The sequence below is a fragment of the Pleurodeles waltl genome, chromosome 9 (genome assembly GCF_031143425.1).
Source record: "Pleurodeles waltl isolate 20211129_DDA chromosome 9, aPleWal1.hap1.20221129, whole genome shotgun sequence".
NCBI classification, from domain to species: Eukaryota; Metazoa; Chordata; class Amphibia; order Caudata; family Salamandridae; genus Pleurodeles; species Pleurodeles waltl.
This window is the reverse complement of record NC_090448.1, coordinates 941,793,572-941,813,036: the sequence shown is the minus strand read 5'-3', so window position 1 is coordinate 941,813,036 and position 19,465 is coordinate 941,793,572. Positions and strand designations below refer to the sequence as shown.

General features: G+C 44.4%; 1 protein-coding gene across 4 annotated transcripts in view; it reads left to right on the top strand.

Moving 5' to 3' along the window:
- The window catches only part of BEGAIN (brain enriched guanylate kinase associated), a 1,046,953-nt gene that overhangs the window by 763,679 nt on the left and 263,809 nt on the right, over window positions 1-19,465 (top strand). The window lies entirely within an intron of this gene.

The following is a 19,465-nucleotide window of genomic DNA, read 5'->3' as shown; positions in this document are numbered from 1 at the left end:
CAGGTGTGACACACTGTTGTCATCAGTAAGGCTGTTAGCGCTCTAGTTGTTCATTAGAATACTCTGGGAGGCTGCAGTAGAAAACTAGGGAATCACCTGACTGGCTTCACCTGTTGGAAGTACATGTTTAACTGAGAATGCAAAATTTCCTAGCTAATGTGAAGGAAAGTTTCAATTCTATTAAGGACACGGAGGCGAGGATTATGCAGAGCTTCACTCTTTATTATACAGCAGGTTCAAAGTTCAACAAAAACAAAACTGAACCACAAGTCCCATGAGCGTTGCGATGACAACTGTAGAACACCATCTCCATTAACATATGGGTATAAAATGTCGACCGCATGTCATGTCCCCCTCTTTCTTCACTGCTAAGAGGACAGATAAGTGCCTTTTTCTGCTCTCTGCACACCTGTGTTTGAAGTGTGGTTTTGACTTTAATAGTGTGTTTTTTCCGATTGCGCTTACAAGCGGCAGTATCCTATTAGCAACCTGGTTGCTAGGACGCGTTACCGCTGCGCGGGAGGCTCCATTTGAAGCTCGAGCGCTTGAATGCGTGGCGCGTCGGGCCCTCTAGAGGGAGCACATTCTTTTTCTCCACGTGCTGTATAATAAAGTGTGAAGAAAGATCTGCATAATCCTCGCCTCCGGTTCTGCCATAGAATGTAAGACTTAATTCTCATATGGCTGAGAAAGATAATGTGAATTTACAGAAACTATGCTCTCATTTTAGCTTTTGGAGCATCTTCCATAACCTCTATGGGAAAACAGTTTTCGCTCAAACATGATTAACATAAACCAGCAAAAGGCTTTTTCATATGGTAAAATCTCGTTAGGAAACACCACAGTTCCTACAATAGTGTGCTACTATCAACAAATTACGTACTGTAACTAAAATCTGTTATCACCCTTTATTTGTTCCTCTTCTTATGACCCCCAAAACCTGCCATCCAGTACAGTGGATTTCAATGAAGTGCTATCATGTATATTGGCCCAAAGATGGCTGCCAGCACTTCCTCACTATGAGATCTGTGCTTAGGCTCCGGACAGATATCTATATTTCTTTTTCCTTTAATAACTTCAAAACTACTGAATGGATTTACACCAAATAACAAAAAGCGCAATAGGCACACTAAGGTCTACCTTCCTGCCAAATTTGGTGTGATTCCGTTCAGTCAGGCTATAGTCGTGTCTAAAGACCTATGGAAAAAATGCATGGGGAAAAGGCGGTTTGGGACTCCCCTTTTTTTCTGTCCCCTGCTTGAGGGATCACTAAGAAATTATCAACACAGCAGCTGAACTGACTGTCATATTCGTTTTAAACATTTTGTGAAGGTCACAGGTCATGATACAGCTGGCGGGATTCTACTGGTGTGGCGGTGCTGTTGGTACTTCTTGTGATGGAAGTCCGGCAGTGATCATAATATGGCGGATGGATGGTAGCCGCGGTGATGGCATGTTGGCAGCTGTCACCGCGGTGGTAGGCGGTTTTTTCCGGCATTGTTATAATAAGGGCCAATATTTCCTAATAGGGATGGTGTAGTATTTACCTTTGCATATTCTTTCCCCCACAGTATCTTTTTTTCAATCTACTTTTCAACTCACACAGCATGAACCAGGCTACCTAGATTTATAACAATAGTGTTCAATTTTGATATTGTTTGTAAAACTTCAATATGGGTTTCTTGTTTGGTTGATTGCTATCCTAATACAACAAAAGTAACATTTGAATTGATTGTACAGTCAATGTTTCTTCTATACCTCCTGATTCCTTCCTGTAGTCCAGATATGTTATACCCAGATAATGGACATTAGTAAACTTTGATTGATCTAGCACATTTGGTAAACTGTAGTCATCAATGTCTCTACATCGTAACACATAATATGCGTTTATTGATGTAACAATGCACAAATCAAAGAAAGTGCTTGAGTCCTGCAATCTTGAGTGTACACATGTAACTTGGGGGGAAGAAATTGCTTTCACTTTACCCTGTGTGATTTCTCGCTTAGTGATTAAGGTGATTGTTTTCAGTACATAACAGTAAGGCTTCATGGGGCTGTTTTCTATGGTTGTTTATCTGTTTCACAGATAGTGCAAACATATCCTTCTTTATTTTGAGGTTGTCAGTGGCCAGTTTAGTTATGTGCTCCTCTCCTTGCATTAACACCACTGTTTGTTACCCTAGAGTTCCCTAGGTGGCGGCTACCTTACGAAGGCAATATAAAGAAGTAACTTCTACGCACCTGAGGGAAGTTCTAGCGAAACATTGGGATTCATTTGTATTGGTGGCAAATAAGAAGAATAGCAAACTCTTTAGGTCTGCTGTATCGGATATGAGGAGAATGAACCAAACCGTGAGCACAATTAGCTGCCATACACCCAGGGAGTCTTGGGAGATTCATTTTACAAAAATCTATGTTAACATGCCCGACGATACCGAGACCTCACTGGTTACTAACAACTGCCTACGTAATCAGGTAACCCTGTCTAAAGTGGAAGATGCTATCAACCAGAGCATCTGTGGTAAGGTCCCTGGCCCGATCGGGGTACAAATCGATCTTATAAAGTGTAATCCCGAATCTTGGGCCCCATTATTAACAAATGTTATTACAAATCTTGCTAATTCTCTATTACCTTTTCTTAGAAAACCTCTATTATCACACCCATCTTTACAAAAGATGACCATTCTCAGTTGGGATGTTACAGGCCCACATCCCTAATCAATCGGTTAAAATGTTAGGGAGGTTCCTGTATAACACCATCAAAGAATGCGTCTATTTTGTATCCTTGCCAGTATGGGTTTAGAAATCTAGTTGGGACAGTTGAGCAATGTTTGAATTTTTATGTGATCACAGGAAAGTATACTTTTGCCAAACGATTCTCTTTATATCTGTCATTTATGGACCTGACTGCGTCAATCATTCAAAACTCTGGGAAAACCTCCTTTCCCATGGGATAAACGGAGCACTTGTGCACTTTTTGGCATAATGCACAGGGACACGAAGGCCAGAATCAAGATTAGCACAGATGGAGAGGGGTCTGGTGATATAGGCATTTTTCGTATGGTGAGACCAGCTACATCCTTTCTTAATTACTGTTACTACTGACGTACCTAAAGTTAAAGGCCTGCTGCTCCCTTCTCTCATTTATGCTGATGGTGCAGTGCTGATGGAGCGAACACCAAAAGCCCTGCTCTTGCTGGCGTCTGCCTCTGTGGATTTTATGGGCACTCTGGATTTGCAAACCAATTTTGCCAAATCTTATATCATGCCATTTGACCCAAAGAGTAAGCAGCTAACAGCTCTTTCTGTTGGCTCTAACAGTTTAAAATGCACTAGCACTTTATCCTATTTGGGGGGACAAGTTTTCTGCCACAGGATCCTGGACTGCACACATTTTGCAGAGTAAGACCAAACTGTCTAGGGCGATTGGCTAACTTTATAACTTACCCTAGCCATTAGGAGGGGGAGCTGTTATTCCTCTGTTGCAAATCTACAAAACACAGCGTACTTCTACTGCATTGTATGGGGCCAAGTTATGGGTTATTTCTAATTGGGAAGCCATTCAGATTGAATTACATGGGTTTTGTAGGACTGTCTTGTCGGCCCCCATACTGTCTTCCCACTTCATCTGTCATGCAGAATTGGGTTTACCCTATTTAAAAGATTATATCAGAACCCCGCCTTGGAAAGACTGGCAGAAAGCTAGTGCTGGGGGCCCCTTGCCCAGCACCATCGGAATGGCAGTGGCGTCCTCCCCGCACGTTTGGCAGTCTGCTCGTCCGACCACCAAACTCATAATCAGGCCCTACATCTTAGGGAAAGTGTGTAAAGTATTTAGCAGCACCAAAGCAATTAAAAAGTCAAAACACAATACAATAAAAATCCCACACTCAATTTCCATAAATAGAGAACATTTTAATTACAAAAATGACACAAAATTGATGAAAGTTCTAAAAATTGGAACCAGAAATAAGAATCTTTAAAATAATTAGGGCAAAAAGCACCCAATAAAATAAAATGTCAATCAAAGGTCACTGTTTGTGGTTGTTAGGCCTCACATCCCTGGTGTGAGGTTCCCTCAAGCGTTTTACCTTCATTTATCCTGATTTGCTGCATTCGTTTTTGTTGGTGTTGAGTACTTTATCACAGATGACCAGTGCTAAAGTGCTTGTGCTCTCTCATGCAAACATAGTAAAATCAGCATACCCCTGGTTTGGCCCATTTAAAAGGCCCAGTAAATGGCACTATAGGTACCTATGGCCTTTAAATTAAACACTACTAGTAGGCCTGTCAAGCTTTTTACCTTCTGAGTTAGGCCCATATTTATAATTTTTGACGCAAAACTGCGCCAACGCAGTTTTGCGTCAAAAAAATTAGCGCCGGCTAACGCCATTCTGAAGCGCCATGCGGGCGCCGTATTTATTGAATGACGTTAGCCGGCGTTAGCCGCCGGCGCTGTCTGGTGTGCGTTAAAAAAAACGACGTACACCAGGCAGCGCCGGCGTAGGGGGAAAATGGCGTATGGGCGTCCACAAATGGTGCAAGTCAGGCTGAGGCAAAAAAATCGCCTCAACCCGATTTGCGCCATTTTTTTTCACTCCCAACCACCATTGAAATGACTCCTGTCTTAGCAAAAACAGGAGTCATGCCCCCTTGCCCAATGGCCATGCCCAGGGGGCTTCTGTCCCCTGGGCATGGTCATTGGGCATAGTGGCATGTAGGGGGGCACAAATCAGGCCCCCCTATGCCAAATTTTTTTTTTAAAAAAAACACTTACCTGAACTTACCTTAATGTCCCTGGGGTGGGTCCCTCCATCCTTGGGTGTCCTCCTGGGGTGGGCAAGGGTGGCAGGGGGTGTCCCTGGGGGCAGGGGAGGGCACCACTGGGCTCATTCTGAGCCCACAGGTCCCTTAACGCCTGCCCTGACCCAGGCGTTAAAATCCGGCGCTAATGCGGGTTTTTTAGACCCGCCCACTCCCGGGCGTGATTTTTGCCCGGGAGTATAAATCCCACGCACATGCCTCGGAGTCGATTTTTTAGACGGGAACGCCTACCTTGCATATAATTAACGCAAAGTAGGTGTCCACGCTAAAAAATGACCCTAACTCCATGGACTTTGGCGCTAGACGCGTCTAACGCCAAAGAATAAATATGGAGTTAGTTTTGCGTCGAAATTGCGTAAAAAAAAACTAGGCAATTTCGGCGCAAACGGAGTATAAATATGCCCCTTAGTACCTTTCTTAGTGCTCAAAAACTTCCAGGGGGGCAAGCCTGGAAGCTTGCCACATCAAAGCCCTTTCAAAATTGGACACTATTGCCATGAGCTCTTGGTGAAACACTGGAGGTCTTAAAAGTACAAACATTTTCAATGTCCCAACTTTTTTGACTTTATGATGCTGTTTCTCTTTGTTGTGAGGCCTTATAAGAGTCTCAGAACCACAAGGACAGTACTTAGGGGGCCAGGGCTCACTCCAAGACTGGCCAGCAGCAGTGTCCAGTTCAGGTCATGTTTCTAATGGTCACCTGGTCACTCCAGGGAAAGTGCCATCTTATTGTGTTCATGTAGCCACACAGGAGGTTATCCAACTGACCCTTGGAGCCCATTTTTCAGTCCTTGGTACAAGTCAGAGCATAATTAAAATAGTTGTTGAGTCATTTCCATAGCTTATCACAAATCAAAGTTAGCCAAAAATTGAATTTTAATTGCACTTTAATAGGATCCACTAGAGCCCTGTACATTGAAAATAGCTTTATAGGTTAGTCTCTGTAGGAACATGCCAACATGAAATTCTCACGTCACTCAATAATTATGGCACTCTACCTATTTGGTCTACAAAGCTTGTGTAATGGTGACTTATTTAATAATTAAAAGTGGGGTGCGTTCCTGTCATGTTATTTTGACAGGTACACATGCAGAATTAAACGCTGCTGCAATAAGGCTATACATGTAGAGCTGAAGCTAGGATTTTCTTCGGTAGCCTAGTGGATAGTGAAATAGATAGTTGTAAGAAATTGGGTTACTGGTTGATGGGGTGAAACTCTGGTCAAGCAGCAACCACAATCTTTGTCAGGGTGAAGCCACAATCAAACCCCAAATTAACCTGTGCTCCCCCCTCTGGTACACTGGCACAGAGCAATCAGGCTTAACTTAGAGGCTAGTAATACATAACATCAAACAACAAAAGTCCAATTAACAGAACCAGAGATATGCAGTTTGATTGATTTAAGTGAAAATATCACAAAAAATCACAAAGTGCTAACCGTTACAATCTAATCATGCAAGACTGGGTGAAAGTCATAAGTTCAGGCAGACGCGATGGAGTGTGGGCCGGATACAGGGACTAGTTTAGACCTGCTGAAAGAGTTACAGTCAAGACCAGCTCAATGACTTCCATTCGCAGTGTAAATGGCAACAAGGAACTGGGAGCGTGTTGCAGGTGGTCGTCAAAATAAAATGAAGAGCTGGCTGGACGTCGCAGATGATTGTTGTTGTAGTGCGAAGTTCCTGTTGGCATCACAGACGTTCCTTGCTGGTGCTATGCATTGGCAGTGCCTGTGAGTGTTGATGCAGTACAGCAAAGAATTGGTTCACCAGAACTTTGTGTTGGTGATGGGAGCAAGCGGCAAGGTTATAGTGGCAATTGGCCAGTTCCCAAAGAGCCCACAAAATGTCAGGAGAGCTCAACTGAGACCAAACCTTAGGGCACCAATTGAGGGTTGGGAACTCACCCCAGCAAAGGCCAAAAAGGCTCAGGGAGTTCCAGTTGCAGGCTGAGGCAGCAGGTCAGCTGGGCAGTTCCAGTGAGCCTCTTGAGCTTGTTATGTCCTTGTAGCTCAGAACATGGGATCAGCTGGTTGACCTTGGAGACACTTCAACCTGGAATGAAGGGTGCAGGTCTGATCTTCCTTATCAGCAAGCAGGGTAGCTGGCAGCAGAAGTACATCAGCCCTTCTTCTGTAGCATTCACAGTTCCAGAAGTGTACTTAAGTATTGGTGTCTGAGGACCTCTATTTTTACTTGGTGGCTTCTTTGAATTGGGAGAAGATTCCATAGGTACCTCCCCTGCCCCAGCTCCAGATTATCTACTGCAGTCCTTTGGGTGAAGGCAGGACACAGCTTATTCAGGTGTAAATAGGGCTGTGCCTAACTCTCCCCCTCATCCTGCCAGTGATGGCCCGTCCAGAAACGCTAAACTATCTGTTGTGTGTGACTGTTTATGAGAAATACGCAAAGACCAGCTGCAAACTACACCTAGTTATATGACCCAAAGACGGGCTGTGGACGCTAAATGGCAAAGACAGGAAAATACTAACTTTCCAAAAGTGGCATTTTCAGAATTCTAATCAAAATCTGACTTCACCATAAAAAAAATTTGTACATTACAATTCTAAAGACACCAAACATGAACTGTTTACCTGTTCCCATTTGGAAGTTACAACTTATTAAATGTAATAAGGTAACTTGAATGTTATCTTATTGGAGAATAGTGGAAAATAATAGGAAACAAATGGTTTTCACTATCAGGACATGAAACACTTAAAAGTACATTTCTTACCTTTTTAGATACACTGCACCCTTCCCTGCAAGCTGTGTATGGCTTACCTTAGGATTGACTTGAATGTATCAAAACAAAAGATATTTTTCACGAACTGACCTCCCCTATGTCACGCTATCCTTGAGGACCTTCAGAGATGGAAGAATTTACCCATTTCCTGGTTGAGGAGGGTAATGTGGTCAAAATGAATATTTTGTCTCAGGCCCTTTACTTATTTCAGATTCTACCAACTCAGATGCTTCAAGATGATATAGCACAATTGCAACAAGATACCTGTAAATACATCTGGAATAGGAAATGCTTCAGAATATCCAGTGCCCTCCTGACGCAACCCGGAGACAGGGGGTGACTAGCCTGTCCTAATCTCATGAAGTATTACTGGGTGGGCCATCTGAGATATAGCTCGGCCTGGATGGCATATGCGAGTGAGGCCCAATGGCTACATATGGACAGGGCAGTGGACTGGAGACCGCTGTGGGACCTGACCTGGATACCCAGCCATACACAGCCTCCTAGTGCTTATATGGCCACTCCCACTAAGATGGTTCTCAACATTTGGGACAAATTAGCACTCAAAAAGGGACTGACCACATGCCCCTCCCCCAAGACCCCAATCATACACAACTCTGAGTTTGGATCTGCCATGCCCCAAGCCGCCTTTAGTAACTGGACAGGTTCTAAGGTCAAACCCTCTAAGACCTGTTCACAGGGACCTAAATGAAAACCTTTGACCAGTGCAGGACAGAATTCCATGTAACAGGCAAAGCCAGGAAGCAATATCTCCAGCTAAGGCACTGGGTATTACATCGCTCTATCTACCCTGCTTTGTCAGACCCTATATGCTCTTTGAGGAGATAGTGCGTTCATACAACTGCTCACATGGGGCTCTTATCCAATACCTACCCAACAATTCAACACTCCACCACCCTCACTACTCACCCATACCAGTCAAAATAAGCCACAGACAACCCAGATGAGTTAACTACCAAACAGTGGGACACTTTATGGCACAACATACCCAGAGTATACTGGTCCGTTGCTTTGAGGTAGTCAGCCTATAAACTAATGTTTCAAAGGTACCTTACACCATCTCACCCCTCTACTATTTATGAAGGATCCTCTGACATATGCTGGAGATGTCAGACCCCCTCGGTGGAAACTTTTGTCACATTTGATGGCCCTGCACTCCAATCACCACTTTCTAGAAAGAAGTTCTTAGCCATATTAATGCCACAGTGGTTTATCCCTGTCCCGCTACATACCGCACAGTGATCCTTGAGATATGGCCCATATCTCTCAAGGCAATGACACAGGACGAATGGCTGCTTATTAGCTACATGCTTCACGCAGCCAGACAACTGATAGAATTGGCATTTAACAGTCTCTCCTAGTATAGCACAATAGTTTATCCAGCTGTGGCACATGCTATCTATGGAACAGCTTTCACAGACCTTGACTGAGACTGACAAGAAATTTCAAGCAATATGGTGCTTCCTTATTCAATTATCTCACAAGCATTGAATTCACGTGTGTTAATCCTCCACGACTCAGAGCTTTACAACTCTTCCCAGACCTGTAATGGCAGCTCAAAATTAACCTGCCTTGCCTACTGGACATCTAAGATGCATAATGTCATGCTGCCCTTGTATTGATAGAAATGATAATAACATTTCAAGGAACATCTGGAGCAGCATCAGGACTATAACATCTGATACTGTGTTGCCAACGCAGTTGTCTTTACAAGAAAGAAAATATTTTAATTCACAGGAGAATAAAATACTATTTAGTATTTATCAACAGAAAGCAATTTAGTGTCTCTGAATACTAATCAGATGCCTTCCCGCGTTCCCCCTGCTTCCACCCAATCCAGGTACTCTCTCGGATCTGAGTACTCCCTTTCCATAAGGTTTGCAGTAATAGCAAGAATTAATCTGATATGCTGGTTTTAATCATCCCGAAACGCGAGTGAGCTCAGTTTCAGTTTAAATGCCAGGTTAGAATGACCCCAGAGCAAAGGTCAAGATAGCTGACCCATGAATTTGGGTCAGGGAAACATGCCTGTAAACCATGGAGGGGACATTATCATCTCAACAGAAAACACATTGTATGACTAAATAGATAAGATGTTGTGTTGTTCATTACCTGATACAAAAGGCTTACAAAAGGTAGGTAGTATCAACTTAAACATCGCCTCCACCACATAAATGTGAAATATGTTATCAGTCAAATCACAGATGGAGAACTGAACATACTTATTCATATATGGCCTTCCTCAAGTGAAGCTCAGTCACTGAAAAGCACACAATATGGAGCAATACAAGTAATGGAAGCGTTTTCCATCATTAATTGCATTATATAGAAAAAGTTTCAGTTGATAATTATATGGTTCATTTTCTTAAAATTAAATTTTGTGTAGACATATGGCAGGCAACAAAAGATATCTCCAGTCCGGGAACACTGCTCACAAAACAATGCTATTAACTAAATATGTAGAAAGTAATTGAGGGAAGTTTTGTACATTTTAAGACATTTGCTGTTGGATTGGGTGAACCACTCCATCCCTTTGCCTACTTGCATGTTTGTTAATTTGTGCCCTCATTTAATTACTCTCTTACTGTGAGTATACTTCAGTAGCCTGGGGTTATTTACGCTACAAAAGAAACAGAGAAGTACAGGAGGGCAAATAGTACAAGCCATGGGAAAATACTCGCTCTCTTCAGGCAATTTCATTTACACACCTACTGTGAAGATACTTTACCTGTCTGTTGTTATTTATGATAAAAACCGACAGAAACATAAAAGCACTGGAGAACAGCTTGAGATCGGCCTCATGGAGCTTACAGGCTGGGTAATGCAAGAAAAGGCAGTTCATGCTCAACCCTGGCCCAGGAATGATCCCAAGAATATTTTCATAATAGGGACAGTTTTCAATCAATTGCCAAAAAAGTCTGAAAAATATAGCACATCTCTGACAAAGAGCGCCCAAAAGCCTCCAATAATAATTGAACTTTCTGCCCAATTCTATTGTTCCGGTCACCTCATAAATGGTCACTTTCAAATGGTACATCTGAGAAAGAACCATTACCCATGTAACAACTAACAATCCTGGGCACGACAATTTAGGCACGAAATAGTACACAGACTTAACATAGAACAAACTTTTTTTGGTTCCACATTAATCAATACAAACCCCGTCTACACTTTCAGAATCTAGTAAACAGTTTACAAAATCTAGTAACGGTGTGAAAGCAAAAGGAACTTCCAGACTGATAAAGAGCTACGCTGCCATATTAATTGCAGAAATCACTATTCAGATGCAAAGAACATAAAATAAAATATCAAAAGTTAACACAAAATAATAACTTTAATAGCATTTAACTTCTAAATGTGTAGAATGTCTTGACGCTTAATCCCTTTGTTGGTCAGGGAAGTTTGCAAATTTCTCATGATAGCAGGCTGTGGAATTTAGATTGTCAATATTTACAGGATCAGTCGGAGAAAAGAAATAACAAGAGAAAGTACAAATGAGCCTGGGTGAGAATAGGTGAAGTATGCTGCAAAACTGAATAACCTAGGTGTTTGTGAAACTGTGAATTGTAGTGGTTTGTTTAGAGTTTGATCTGGGTCTGGACACTATTTCTAGATCTGTGGCTCAATGAATCTTTTTTCTAATTTCTGAGGGGTGAGGAGGCATACATTAACATCTCTCAGTGCGAATTACAATGCAACCTGCCAGCCACACATTGAATACCAGAGGGTAAATTACAGTTCAAAGGGCTTTAGTACAGACTCAGGGGGTCATTACGTGTGTTTCCGCCCACTGGCCCACAGGGAACAGCCCACAACATTGATGTCAGCTCAAAAATGAGCCAACAGCAATGCTGCAGTTCTTTGGGTGCAGCAGCACCCATCATGCTGTTTACTGTCTGAAAGGCATGGGGGCGCCTGCACTACCCATGTCAAGTGCATGGGCAGTGCAAGGGCCCCCTTTGGGCCCCCTGCATGCTGCCTCCACTAGCTTTTACATGGCGGTGCTACCGCCATGTAAAAGCTGGTGGAGAGGGGGGTCGAAATCCCCAGGGAAGTGCTGCATGCAGCAGTGCCTTGGTGGATTAGGACCACCAGCACCGTCAGTCCATCCTGTGGAGGTAAACTGGCAGTGCTGGAGGTCCAACTGTGGCACAACTGACCCGGTCATAATATGGCGTTCAGACCACCGCCAAAGAGGTCAGACCACCACTTTGGTGACGGTCAAACCGCCACCGTGTCCCTGCTGGTCCCAAGACTGCCAGGGTCGTAATGACCCCCTCAGAGTCAAACTTACATAAATGAGTCTCAAAACCATGGTAAAAATGTACAAAATCACCAAAGGATAATTAAAGTGTTGCACAACATTGAATTTAATCAGCATGTGCAGAACCAATATTTCAATATCAATAATGCAGAAGATGATAAAAAAAAGTGTCTGATGTAGTAAATCCAAATTCAGGTTTTCCTGCCTAACCATTAGATTTCAAATTCAGAGAAAATGTGAGCGCAACAAAACTTCTGTAGATGTTTCTGTCAAGAGAGGTGTGAGTAGCTTAAAGCCACCTAGAAAAATAGAGTGTGTGGTCTGTACCTCAAAGAGGTCTGCTCAAATCAAGGGGCAAGGGAAATCTGATCTCACAACTAACAAAACCACACTCAAATCTTGATTCTTCCAGAAGCTGACATGACAGCCAAAACCTTCCACTAAACAACAGTTCTGTAAATCATTCATCTAATTGCCAGTTGAGCCTTTGAACTAAATTAGTTCAGTTTTGGTTTACTCCCATGCTCAGGAATTTCAGATGGGAGTTTGGCTGGCATCTCAAAGTCACTCCTTTCGCCCTTGCTATCTTATCTTCTTTGCACAATAGCATCCTTATTAGTCAAAGACTCTTAGGCCCATATTTATACTTTTTGACGCTAAACTGCGCTAACGCAGTTTAGCGTCAAAAAATTTAGCGCCGTCTAACGTCATTCCGAAGCGCCATGCGGGCACCGTATTTATGGAATGGCGTTAGCCGGCGCAAGCAGACCGGCGCTGCCTGGTGTGCGTGGCAAAAAACCACGTAGACCAGGCAGCGCCGGCGTAGGGGGAAAATGGCGCTAGGGCGTCTTAAAATGGTGCAAGTCGGGTTGACGCTAAAAAATCGTCTAAACCCGATTTGCGCCATATTTTTTCGACGCCCATCCCCCATCAACATGACTCCTATCATTGTAAAGATAGGAGTCATGCCCCCTTGCCCAATGGCCATGCCCAGGGGACTTCTGTCCCCTGGGCATGGTCATTGGGCATAGTGGCATGTAGGGGGGCACAAATCAGGCCCCCCTATGCCACAAAAAAAAAAAAAAAAAATACTTACCTGAACTTACCTTAATGTCCATGGGATGGGTCCCTCCGTCCTTGGGTGTCCTCCTGGGGTGGGCAAGGGTGGCAGGGGGGGTCCCTGGGGGCAGGGGAGGGCACTCTGGGCTCATTTTGAGCCCACTTGTCCCTTAACGCCATCCCTGACCCAGGCGTTAAAAAGCGGCGCAAATGCGCCGTTTTTGGCCACGCCCACTCCCGGGCGTCTCTTTTGCCCGGGAGTATAAATACCACGTAAAGGCCTGGGAGTCATTTTTTAAGACGGGAACGCCTCCCTTGCATATCATTAACGCAAGGAAGGGGTTCACGCTAAAAAATGACGCACACTCCGGGCACTTTGGCGCCCGAAGCGTCTAACGCCATAGTATAAATATGGCGTTAGTTGGCGTTGGTTTTGCGTCGAATTTGCGTCTAAAAAAACGACGCAAATTCGGCGCAAACGGAGTATAAATATGCCCCTTAACATCACACCTGCAGCTTAGGAAGATATGCAGTAAAACAAGCTTTCACGTTCAAGGTTAGAATGCAAAAAGAAACAAAGAACTCGGCCTTCACTCTGGCCAATCTAAAATAAACATGAATACACTTTTAGTTTAAATGATTTCTCACACGTTTGTCATGGTGAATATAAATGATTATGGAAATAACATTTCTAAAATACTATAGCATAACCATACTTGCAAAACGAAGAAAAAACGTGCTTTACATGAAAAGTTATATTCACATGTGCACTTTAATTGTATGTATTTTGGTGCACCACGTTTTATGAAAAGCCATTTTCACACATTTACATAGAAAAATATCCACTCCTTTATTTGACCTTTTAAGAGACATAATGGCAAGTTATGCTCAGTCAACTTCATTGCTTCTGTGGGAGAATGGTTCTGACTATCTGGTCCTCCCTGATTTTTTTGCTTTTTGATCACCTAGTTTTTGAACTGTTACTGTGAGGAGCCTCATAGTTGAGGATTCACCCACAGTAAACTCATGGTAAAATGGACTGCAGTGTTTACCGCTGGTGCTGCATTGCTAGGGAAAGGCTGTTGTGGCACAGCAAGAGTGGGAGACCCCGGGCTGGTTACATGTGATCACAGGTGCACACTTGTGTGTCCACATGTGATGGCTGTCCGTGGAGGATTCTAGGCATGCGCAGCCCAAGAACCACACTTAGGTAGCCTGGCGCAGAAGGAACTATGCAGAGTGGGTGGTGACCTGGACTAGGCCTCATGAGATGGGTATACACATGTGAGGGATAGTCAGTGTACTTACTGTCCTTTCACTGTAGGGACACTCCATTAAATGTTAGTGGGAAAGAGTGGCATAGGGCCTACCTCAGGTCCTCTAAGGCCCACAGAGACCAGAGGCACACCAATGTACACTGTAACCTGTATGAAAAGAATAATGAAGTAGGTTACAAAGGCATAGTTACACAACTTATGGGTCATCGTGGAATGTCATCTTTCTCTGACTCAGCTCAGGATTAGGGCCAATTACCTCTCTGTCGAGCTGCCTGAGCAAGGCCTTGCATCAATCAGCCCGTGCTAGGAAATGGGCAGAAAGGTCCTGGAAGGCATGTCCGGGAGGAGGGGGAGTTTTGGAGTTCATGTGGCACTAGCTCCTGGACGATACCATTTTGAGCTATCACATAGGACTTGCAGGAAGGAGGGGACAGGGGCAAGGAAGTGATATGGCACATGTGGATTGGCCAGAGGTGCAGGTCTGCTGGACACTTCCGCCCTCACTTAAAAGGTCCTGCACAGGGGAGGGCTCTCTCTCCTGGCTGTGCTTCACTGCAGGACAGTGGGACTGAAGACGCGCTTCATGGACAACTGGAAGAAGAACCCCCTGATTCCCCCCCCCCGGGGAAGGAACTCTGCCCCTGAAGGAATTCAGGCCCAGCAAGGCACATGCCAGGGCCTTAGTAAGCTGTTCCCTTACCCCCAACTGAGGACTAGTTGGGGGAAAGACTGGACTGGCGCATGGAGAGCTTGTTGACCAGAAGAAAGGAAAGCACCTAAGTAAAAAGCTGGCTAATGGAGTCAGTGGAACTGGCTTCCTACCAATGTGGGAATGTTCTAGGTCAGGAGGCCCAATGAAAGTGCTCCTGGTGGAAAGGGCTCACCACCAGGGGCAAAACGACACCAAGATCGTCAAAAACGGCAGAGAGGGGCCCGAGATATCAGAGCAAGATATCAATTCAGAGCAAGTGGCGAAGTGCGTGGGGCTCCATGGCTGGTCTGGCGTGAAAATGAGCTGACCAATCCCCGGGCTGGTCTGCCGTGAAAATGAGCTGACTAATCCCCGGGCCCCCTAAGAGACGCCACCTTTGGGAGCTCTATTGCTCTCCCAGCAAACACGTGGAGGGCCATTGGTTGCTGTCACGCCCCCTTGTGAAGATGCTGAAAGGGGCTCCAGACACCATCTCGGGCCCCACAAAAAAGAATAATTTGGGGAGTGCCATCCCGCTCCCTGTGAAAAGTGTAAAAGGGGGCCCAGACCCTTTCCCGGGACCTGCCAAGATGGAAAGCCAGGGGGATGCCATTGTGTCCCCTGCGAAGAAGGCCGCCGGCCAAGGGAGGGGCCGGCGGCCAAAGACAAAGCCAGGGAGTGCTGTTGCACTCCCTGTGAAAATGCCCAATGGGCCTCTGACACCATCCCGGGGCCCCACACCAAAGATGAGGTCAGGAGGTGCAGTTGCACCCCTTTGATGATGCCCAGAGGGGCCCAGGACTCCAAACCCAGGGGCCCTGTGACGAGGACGAAGGTGGGGAGCGCTGTTGTGTTCCCCGTGAAAGTGAGGAGGGGCCCCAGACCCTATCACGGGCCCCAATGGTGTCAAAAGAGGTGGGGGGGTGACGCCACATTCCCCCAGGTAGCCCGTCCAGTCGCTGCTCACATGTCAGCCTACAGGAGCGGGCAGACACCAATTGTAGGGCTGGTTCCTGGTTTTTTGGCACTGCACACACATTACATACATCAAAAACATAGGGTGCCTTCATTAAGAGCAGGATTGTTTTTATGCAGGATGAGAAACTATCCTGGAAAAAGAAACAATCCTTACAGCCATTGTCCTCTTTCTATGTGCACTGCAGAATGCATCACACATAAAACGAGGAAGGAATCTGGAGAAATAAAGATATTTCTCCTCTATACGCCTTACTGGAGAAGGTGTATCACTTTGATGCTATCCCAGGTTTCCTAGTTTTAGTAAATCTGGGAATGTACCAAAATACATGGGTGGGTTCAAGGAAACACCCATGCGCCACCCATGGAACGCCTCCCTGCTTATAATGTAACGTAACAAAGCACAAGCAGCTACGCTGTGTTACATTTCTTTACAAAGCCACAAAAGGCCACTCAAATCGCCCCTTGCAAGGCTATGTAAATGTTACTTTGATTTCTTTGCATTACCTTGAGTGACGCAAAGATAAGGCAAAGGATTATAAATCTGAGCCATCATATCATTGGCGTTGGAAAATCCCTTTCTACAAATAGATTTTTTTAATTGATGTACATGATCATCATTTCGAAAATGTAGCTGCTTTTGTTTTTATTTTTACCTTTTGAGTTATTGTTCTGTCCTGGATGGCAAATTGGTAAAGTTTGTACTTTGAATGGAGATCGTCTACTGAAACAAGCACACATGAATTACTTGTCTAAGACTTTCTCCAACTAACTGACATCTGTTTCTATCTCCGTAGCCTCTACTTCCTTTGTTAAACATTTATTTGTACAATGTTTGCCAATTATAGTACTGTATAAAGCAGCGAAAGGCACCTTGCTCGTTTGTCTCTAGACCTCATATAGACCTAAACATCAGTTTGCTCAACAGAGTCTGTAAAAGAACGCCTCTTCTGACAATTAGGAAACCTCCGCCAACAGAAGCTTTCACTCATCTATTATACTATGTTTCTTAAAATGAAGAGTTGTCCTTAGTCTCAGGAGACAGCTCTGATTTTTTTTTTTACTTTAAACCCTCTTTTTCACTTTCTATATTCTCTTTTTTAAGAAAAGGAAAGCACCTTACTTTCTTTAGGCACGCAATTTTGTGACTATCACATTATATTTTCCATTTTCATTGTTCCATCTGTAGGGCAGTCTTCACAGAATTTTATTAAATCTTTCAAATACCTAAAGTTTTCCTAAAGAAAGGAAACTGTTATTTTGATTGCAGGTCATTATCCTTAAACGTTTTTACACCCCCATTTTGCCTTTCTTACAAGACCTAAAATGCAATGATTTACAGTGCCAACTAAGGCCCAGATTTATCAAGCCTTTGCTTTGTCCTTGAGTCAGGCAAGAGGATGCAAGGACAACGCAAAGGCTTTGGTAATATTTACAAAGCCACGCAGGGATGATGTGAGTCACCTTGCGTGGCAATGTAAAGAAGAGTAATGCAGTTTAGTCTGCATTGTGTTACATTTCCAGCTGGATGAGGCATTGCCGTTCCCATACACCCACTCATGAATTTTGGCACATTCACAGATTTACAAAAGCAACCAAACCAGAGAGTGCATCAAAATGCTTTACCTTCCTCAGTGAGGCATAACAAGGAGAAATATATGAGTTTCTCCTCAATACTTCATGTCCTATTTTTTTATTTGCAGAGACTCTGATCTCATAAAAATACTTCTCGCAAATCCCTTTCTGAATACCAAACAGTCATAAACTTACATAAAAGTGTAAGTTTGCCTTTGTGAATCAGGCCCAATGTGTTCTCACAGATCCATCCATGTATTTTGGCACATTTATGAATTTATCAAGTTCAGTAAACCTGGGAGTGCATCAACATTGTACTCCTTTCTATTGAAGGTGCAACAAGGAGAAATATCTTTATTTCTACGTTTTGTTTCCACTTTCTAAGTCTGCTTTATTCTGCAGATCACTTAGGGGCATATTTACAAGCCTCAAGTGCTGCTGGAGCATCACTGTTTGTGACGCACCGGCTGCGCATAGTGCAGACCCATATCTACAGGGCCATGCAAAGCCACCTTCCGTGGCTTTTCATGGCATCACATATATGATGTGAGGCAATGCAGTACAAGTCGCTGAATTGCCTTACACTCTGTCAAGGAGCTGTGTCATGGGCATTGTTGTGAGTGTTCCCATGTAACACCCATGGGTTTTAACACATTCTCAAATTTACAAGAATCTGTAAACCTGGGAATGTGTCAAAACTGCACGCCTCCTTAGTTCAGGTGCAGTGAGGAGAAAGACCTTTATTTCTCCTTGTTGTCTCCGCTTTCTATGTGTGCTGCATCCTGCAGCACACCTAAAAAGAGGACAATGCCTCTCTGGATTGTTTTTGTTCAGGAAAGTGTCCCTTCCTGCACAAAAACAATCCTGCCAGCAATGCAGGCACAACTGCATTGGCGCTAGTCAGCAATTTGTGTGCCAGCACAGAGGGAAAGAACAGAAATGTACCACATCTTGTAAATACAATATATTTCTGCCCATTTGAATTTGTGCAGGGCAGCGCTGCAGAAAGCTTGCAGCGCTGCCCTACACCAATTTCTAGTAAAAATGCCCCTTAATAAGAAGAAAAAGCCTCTGAGGATTGTTTTTGTGCAGGGAGGTATACCTTCCTGTCCAAAAACAATCATGTCTACAAAGCACGCACCCTGGCACCATGGCAAAAGGATACTTGCATTTGCTCTAGGCAGCACATAGTGCGCCTACACAGCGAGAGAGAAAATAAAGTGCCATATCTTGGTAAATATGGCACATTTCTGCCCTCTTCATTTGATGCACTGCTCCAAGTTTTCTTCCTGTGTTTACCTTCATCAAATATTGATAAATCTAGGTCCTGATTTCTTGACTGCAGAGACTAAGGGCCTGATTTATATCTTGGTGGATGGGTTACTCTGTCACAAATGTGACGGATATCTCGCCCCCAGTAATACCAGCTCTATAGGCTATTATGGGATCATAATACATTGGATGGGATATCCGTCACATTTGTGATGGAGTAAACCCCTCTGCCAAACTCTAAATCAGGCCCTAAGTGGGTCGCAGCATGCAGTATCAACCTCAGGGAGGAGAGGAGGAACTAGGAAGAGCCGCAAGTACTAAGGGGGTCATTATGACCCAGGTGGTAGGTGTTAAGGTGGCGTAGTACCGCCAACAGGCTGGCGGTACATACTGCCACATTATGACATTGGCGGGTTGGCTTCAGCCAACTCGCCAACTTATCATTCCTACTGCCATGGCGGAAGCAGCCGCAGGACCGAAGATATCAATCTCCAGCCCTGCGGCCGCTATAGTACAACCAGCATAATTTTGAGCCAACCTCGCGCCATGGTTTTCGTGGCGTTAGCAATGCCACGAAAACCATGGTGGTAGGCCCTACCAGTGACAGGGAATTCCTTCCCTGTCACTGGTAGGAGACTTACCTCCCCAAATACTCCCCAGATGCCCCCGCCCCACCTCCTTCTATGCTCCCCCTTCCGATCCCCCACCCCCCATACACGCACACAACTGCAGACATGCACCACCCATATACCCACTCACTCACAC